Below are 7,907 nucleotides of genomic sequence, written 5' to 3' on the forward strand. Positions count from 1 at the left end.
ATGCATGAGTGTGGGTGGTGAGGGAGGACTCATATTTATTGAGAGAACAATGGATTCAAGGCTTTATTGTGACATATTGAAAAGCATCAAGGAACTGGGAAGATATTCCTTGTTCCAAGATGGTTATGACCATAAACTCACTTCAAAGATGACGACTGAGATTTTATCAGATAAAAAGGTAAAGGTATTGCCTTGGCCTACCATGTCACCTGATTTAAACCCAATAGAACATATGTGGGGTGTTTTGAAATGGAAAGTTGAGGAGAAAAACCCGGCAATGTAACACAGTTAAAAGACATCATTCATGGAGGTCGATTTCATCGGGTTATATGTGGAAATTTAGATGACTCCATGCCTAGAAGACTTAATGTAGTCATTGAAAGCAAAGATGGTCACACTAACTATTGAATATAGCAAATTTTCTTTAGGGTGTACATATTTTTGTATCATTTGAAAATTAATATTTCGTTCATATCTGTGAAAACGTTTGTTGCATTGTGTTCCAAATTTGTATAATGTTTGCATGTATAATATATTTTATTCAGTGTAAATTTCATTTGATTCCCTTCAATATTATCAGAGTAAAAGCAACGTTACTGAAATTGTTTAGGGGTGTACATACTTCTGTGAGATACTCTATAAATAAATATATATATATATATATATATATATATGCCTATGTGATATGTGATAACTGTAAACCTATTTTGGGCCATCCTGTGTATATATATATATATATATATATATATATATATATATATATATTACACACACAGGATGGCCCAAAATAGTTTTACAGTTATCACATATCACATAGGCATTTTTGTTTTTGTCACACCTGACAGATTGGTAGGAACAGAAATGCACCAAGGACTCCTTATCTGTAGAACTGATAGTCCTTGCTCTCTCATCAGTTTCCCAAATACCCATGTCTTTATGAACTGGCAAATCCCAGAGTACTGCCATATTTTCATCCTCTAACAATTTTTCTAGAATATCTTCATGCCATTTCCATTTTGTCAGTATTTTAAAATTTTGAGCTGGTGTTTCTATATCATCGTCATCGTCATCACCAGCAGCAGCGGTAGCAACAGCAGAAGTAGCACCATCATCATCACCATTGTCATCATCATCACCATTGTCAACATCACTATCATCATCATCATCATCATCATCATCATCATCATATCATCACCATCGTCATCATTATCATCATACAGTGCCTGTTCATCACATCATGTCTGTATTATGAAATTTGCAAGTTCACAGAGATACATAAAGATGTATATACATGTGGTTGAATGTACACCAGAGGCATAGACTCATATACACACCCAGACAGTGATTAAAAGATTAAGCTTGTTATGAATTCATTTTCCCATCAAGATATCTCAAATTAGTAAGTTCTTGACAATTCTAGACAATAACGATGCTTTCCACTGTGCTTTTAATGAACGCAACATAACATTACTGATACAGATAATAATAATGATGATGATGATGATGATGATGATGATGATGATGATGATGATGGTGGTGGTGGTGGTGGTGGTGGTGGCGGCGGCGGCGACGACGGCGACGACGATAGTAGTAGTAGTAATAATAATGAGGATGATGACGACGACGATGATGATGATGATTATAATCATTATTATTATTATTATTATTATTATTATTATTATTATTATTATTATTACTATTCAGTTGTCTCATTTTTATCATGTGCTTTCATGGCACTACCGAGCACAGCTCTGTGCACATTAGTTATGTGCTGTGGTTTGTTGTGATGCTCTTATCACCTCTGCCTTCGCTAACGCAGAGGTATTGTTTTCAGTTGTGTTTGTTTGTTTGTCCGTGAACAGGATATCTCATGAACTGCTGGATGGATTCGGATGAAACTTTCAGGGGTGTTTGGCCTCGTGACTGGCACGAACTGATTAGATTTTGGGATCAGTCTGGTACCGCACAAGGATTCTGGATTATTTGTTATATTTACTTTGTTTTACATGATTATGATCTTATGTTAACTTTCAAGTCTTTCTTTATTATTTCCCTTTAGGTTGTATCTATTTTGAATGGTGAATTTAACTTTGACTTGATTTAGATAAGAATAAACTATATATTACTGTTGCTAAATTTTCTCTGGCCACCTTCACATTCCATGACTACCATTGGGATCAATCAGGTACTGGACAAGGATTCTGATTAATTTTCTGGTTTTACTTAATTTTTGAGAGCGATTCTATTGCAGTCTTTTGTTGAGTCACTTAGTTACAGAAATGTAAACAACAAACTATGGTTGTCAAGCAGTGGTGAAGGGACAAACACAGTTATAGACATGCACAAACAAATATATCTACATATATATTTATATATGACAGGCTTCTCTCTGTTTCCTTCTACCAAATCCACCCGCAAGGCTTTGGTCAGCTCAAGGCTATAGTAGAAGACCCTTGCCCAAGGTGCCACACAGTGGGACTGAACCTGGAACCATGTGGTTCTTACTACACTGTGACGTCTGCACATGTTGCATCTTAATTTATTTGGTTTTGCAATACAATCATCAGAATGCATATCAATACAGTTTTTACAAAAATACAGTACACAATTCCATGAGAGAAACACACACACACACACACACTAACTGTGTAGTGAAGAAACTCACTTTGTACCCATGTAGTTTTGGGTTCAATCCTACTGTGCAGCACCTTGAGCAAGTATCTCCACTATAGCCTTGTGAATGAATTTGGAAACTGAATGGAAGCCCATCATATATATAGAACAGAAACACATTATATATAGTTATACGCATCCAACCCATGCCAGTATGGAAAACATGTTTAATGATGATGATGATGATGATTAGGAGGAGGAGGAGGATAAATGTGTGTGTGTGTGAGACTCTACCTCAGGGTATGACATCCAGTATTGGTTTGTTTAAATCCTAGTAACTGAGCAGTTCAGCAAAAGAGAACCAACAGAATAAGTAACTGATTTGAGAAAAGTACTGAGGTCAATTTGTTTGATGAATAACCCTCAAAGACATTGCACCAGTATGGCCACAGTCCAAAAACCGAAAAAAATGAAAGATATATATTTTGTCAGTCTGAGCAGGATGAATGAAAATGTCTGACTAGTGCCAGGTTTGAACCCAGGATCATGAAGTTGAATCACTTCATTTCCAGTCATTCTACTACTAGTTTTGCTTTAATAATCCTTTCTACTGTAGGCACAAGGCCTGAAATTTGGTGGGAAAGGGCTGAGTCAATTACATTGACTCCAGTATACAAATGGTATTTATTATATCGACCCCAAAAGGATGAAAGGCAAAGTTAACCTCGATGGAATTTGAACTCAGAATGTAAAGACGGACGAAATGCCACTAAGCATTTTGCCTGGCATGCTAATGTTTCTGCCAGTTTGCCGCCTTAAGTTTTGCTTTAATAATCTTTTCTATTCTAGGCACAAGGCCCAAAATTTTGGGGGAGTGGCGAGGGGGGGGGCAGTCGATTAGATTGACATCAGTACACAACTGGTACTTAATTTACCGACCACAAAAGGATGAAAGGCAAAGTCGACCTCGGCAGAATTTGAACTCAGAACTCAGAACTAAGAATTTTGCCAGGCGTGCTAACATTTCTGCCAGCTTGCCACCTTGTTTTGCTTTAATAATAACAATGCACTCTATAGCCCATATGTAAACACAAAACAAAATAAGGTAGTAGTAGTAGTAGTAGTGGTAGTGGTGGTGGTGGTGGTGGTAGGAAGAGGAGACAGAGAGTGGGGGAGAGGAGGAGGAGGAAGAAGAAGAGACAGAGAGTGGGAGGAGAGGAGGAGGTGGAAAAGGAGGAGGGGAGGTGGGGCCTTTAATTTAATAGGAATTCTCAAGCAATCTAAAGAGAATCAGAATCATTTAGCTTGCGATATAAATGAGGAAACAAAATATATTTTCTTCTAATCAAATATGACTTTTTAAGTATTACATCCTAAATGACCAGAAGGGAAAAAATTATTTCTTACCATTCCATATATATATATATATATATATATATATATGATTTTGATTATATATACATATATATATATATGATATATATGTAAGAACCTAAATTACCATGCTTGCATATATGCAGAAACAGGAAGTGTGTGTTTGTGTGCATATATATGTGTGTGTGTGTATGTATGTGTGTATATATATGTATGTATGTATTTATGTATGTATGTATGTATGTATGTATAAAGTGAGAGGTGGGGGTAGCTAGCTAGATAGATATGAATATATAAACACACATATGTATGTGTGTCTATTTGTACAAAGAATTACATGTATGTGTGTGTATGTGTGTATGTACATATGTATGTGTGCATGTGTGCGTGCACATGGGTGTGCATGTGTGTGAGTATATATATGTGTGTATGTATGTATATTTGTATGTATGCATATACACACACAGAGTCACAAGCACACATATATACAACTAACGCACAACCAGACTAACACACATACATAAACATACACACTCTTCTCTCCACACACACACACACACACACACTCACACACATGCTCACACATATAATATAAACACTCTGCAGTACTAAAAAAAAAAAATTAAGGGCCCAAACAATTTGAAAAACAAATAAAATCATATTCAGCATTTGTCCCCCTATAAGATAATTTGCAATCAGCATATATATTCAATCATGATTGATCGTCACTACTTGACTTGTGTAAATAAATTTCTTCGCATTTGGTTCAAATAATAAAATTATCAACTTCGCAATAAAATAAAATGTATGAGAAAGTAGTTTTATATATTAGACCCTACTGTTAAATTTACAAATCTATCAATCATTAATTTAAGGGTGAAACCATCAATGGATGATGTTGTTGTTGTTGTTGTGATTCATGTTTTGTTCATTTTTTATTGCTTGTTTTGCATGTGTTTTATTTATGTGATTTTATTTATTTCTAAGTTTGTTCTAGTTGTTTTCATTGTTTGGTTGCGTTCATTGTTGTCATGGAAGAATTGTTGATTGCTTTTTCCTTCGTAATTGGTATTGTTATTTCATATATATTTTTTCTATTGTTTTTTTTTGCTTTGCTTAGTGCACCACATATATTTGATTAAATACTTATATATATATGCATAAAATATATATAGTATATATACATATATATATATATATATATATATATGTATGTATATATATATACATATATATATAATATATATACGTTATATATTTTGCATAGATACACATATATGTATATCTGTATATATTTGCATGCATATATATATATATATATATAATATATATATATATATATATATTATATATATATATATGTATATATGTATATATATATATGTATGTATGTTTGTATATATGTATATGTATGCATATATGATTGAGAGATATATTAAAATATATGCGATCATTTTATTGAAATAAAAGCAACATGTATATGTGTGCAAGTGCGTCTATGATATATATGCCTATGCCTGTGTATGTATAGATAGAGAGATGAATAGAGAGAGAGAGAGAGGCACATGTGCATGTATAAGCATGCATGCGTGTGCATGCATGTATATAAGAGGGGAGATTTTTTCTCCTTTATTATTGATGATAATACTTATGGAATGATAATTTCTTTTCTTAATTTATTTTCTATTACGCACTCAGATTAGACTCTGGAACAAAGAAAAAAGAAATAAAACAAAAAACTGGGAGGCACAATACCAAAAAGAAAAAAAAAACAAATACAAAACTAGAACAAACAAACACTTTGTAAACACTAAATTAAAAGGGATATTTAATGTAAATAAAAGTGAGGAACGGAGGTTGCATGGGTTTGAGGTTTTGGGGTTTCACTATCTGCTTGGGTTATTTTCTTTTGGTGATAAGCATAAGTGTTTAAAAACAAGTTAAAAATAACAAATTGATTTCAATAAGTGATAGTTATTTTCCATATTTGAAAATGCACTGTGGTTCTAACTTATTTGAGAAGTTGACAGCAATAATAATTTGTTTTGTGTTTTTTTCCCCTAGATCTATCTATTATTCATGATTCATTTATACAAAGCATTAGGGGTATTACTTATTTAGCTATAACCTACTATGTTATGTCCAGCTCGGGACAAGTCAGATTTTTACTTTTTTGAGGGATGCATGCTGATGAAATATGCTGGCTAAGAAGTTCACTTTGCAATCATTTCAGGTTCAATCTCCCGGCATGGTACCTTGGGAAAGTGTCTTCTACTACAGCCTTGGACTAACCTATGCCTTGTGAGTGAATCTTGTAGACAGAAACTTTGTGGCTCATTGTATATATATATATGCACAACATGCAGGAAGTAAATAGACACCTTTACTTTCCAAAATCTTTTATTTGATATCAATTGGTTGAAGGAGAGGTTTTCTTCTAGCTGCTCATCCATAATACCCAAGCTTATACAGATATGTAACATACGTTCTTGGACTAACTTCTAGCTGTTTTGCAATGTCAGAAGCCTTCGAACAGGGCTCGTTTTCCCAAATTCTCTTCAAACAGCAAAGCTTCTTTCTGAGGGCCCAGGTCAGCTGGGACATGAATCTGTTGATTCTTTTCCTTGGCTTTTGAATTGCACTATAGTTCTATTAACAGTAGCAAGAGGAATTTGAAGATTTTCGGCAATTTTTCACTAGCTAAGACCAGCCTCAGATTACCCAACAATACGACCTCTTAGAAAATCTGACAGTTCTGCTGAATTTTTTTAATGTGGCATGGTTACTCTTAACAAATGTTTAATATAATGGCACCTGGAATGAAAAGGAATGATTACATTGTAAATTCTACACTGCTGAAACATATTACAATGTTTAGATCAGAAATTTTGAAAATTGAAGGTGTCTATTTATTTCCTGCATGTCATAATACACACACACACACACACATGCACACACGCACACACACACACACATACATATATTATTTGAAACAGTTTGATTCAGCTCCAAGTAACTTAAAATTTCTCAGGACTCTAACAGAAATCCATCTTTTTCAGGCTTTAGATTTCTGAATAGAGAAACCGAAAGCCTGAACAAGATAGCTTCTGTTTGAGGCTTGCAAAATCTTTAAGTCACATTGAACCAAATTTTGTCAGTGGCTAATAAATTTAACATTGTTTAAAGTAACTTATTCTAATAACAACTTATTATTATTACTTGGCACAGGTGTTCAAGCTGCATAAATTATTAATATTGAACTCCATCACATTAATCCTGTTTTTCATATATATATATATATATATATATATATATATATGTATAAAGCAAGTAAATAACAAGGATGTCAATGTATTTGTTTGTTACAGCCGTTTCAGGTGGATTCATTTAATCAAATAATACAAGCATTACATCTATTTGAAATATGCTGCCATCTTCAGATGCAAAATATAAGTTTTCAACTTACAGGATGCTCCATTATAACTTTTAGTGAATATTTCGACACGTGTGTAATAATAATAATAGTGAAGATATTTAATGTGGTTCGACAATTTTGCATCTATTTTCAGCATATAGGCATTTTCTATGCCTCTACTTATAATTGTATTAGCAATATATATATATACACACACAAAATATATATATACATATATATACACACAGACACACATATATCTATATCTATCTATATATACATATATATGTATCTATGTATAAACACACATGTGCACACACACACACACGCATATGCACATTTGAACATTGGTCTTGGGATTAAGATAAAACAAAAATGTCAATATATAATTTTTTTCCTCCTCTCAGACTGGGATTTTCATTCTTTACCAAAACCATTTTTTCTTAAAGAAAATACACTTAAATTTTTGAATGCCTTTGGGAGAAATAAAAACATCACTCCTCAT

Source organism: Octopus sinensis, linkage group LG9, assembly GCF_006345805.1.
Source record: "Octopus sinensis linkage group LG9, ASM634580v1, whole genome shotgun sequence".
In the NCBI taxonomy this organism is placed as follows: Eukaryota; Metazoa; Mollusca; class Cephalopoda; order Octopoda; family Octopodidae; genus Octopus; species Octopus sinensis.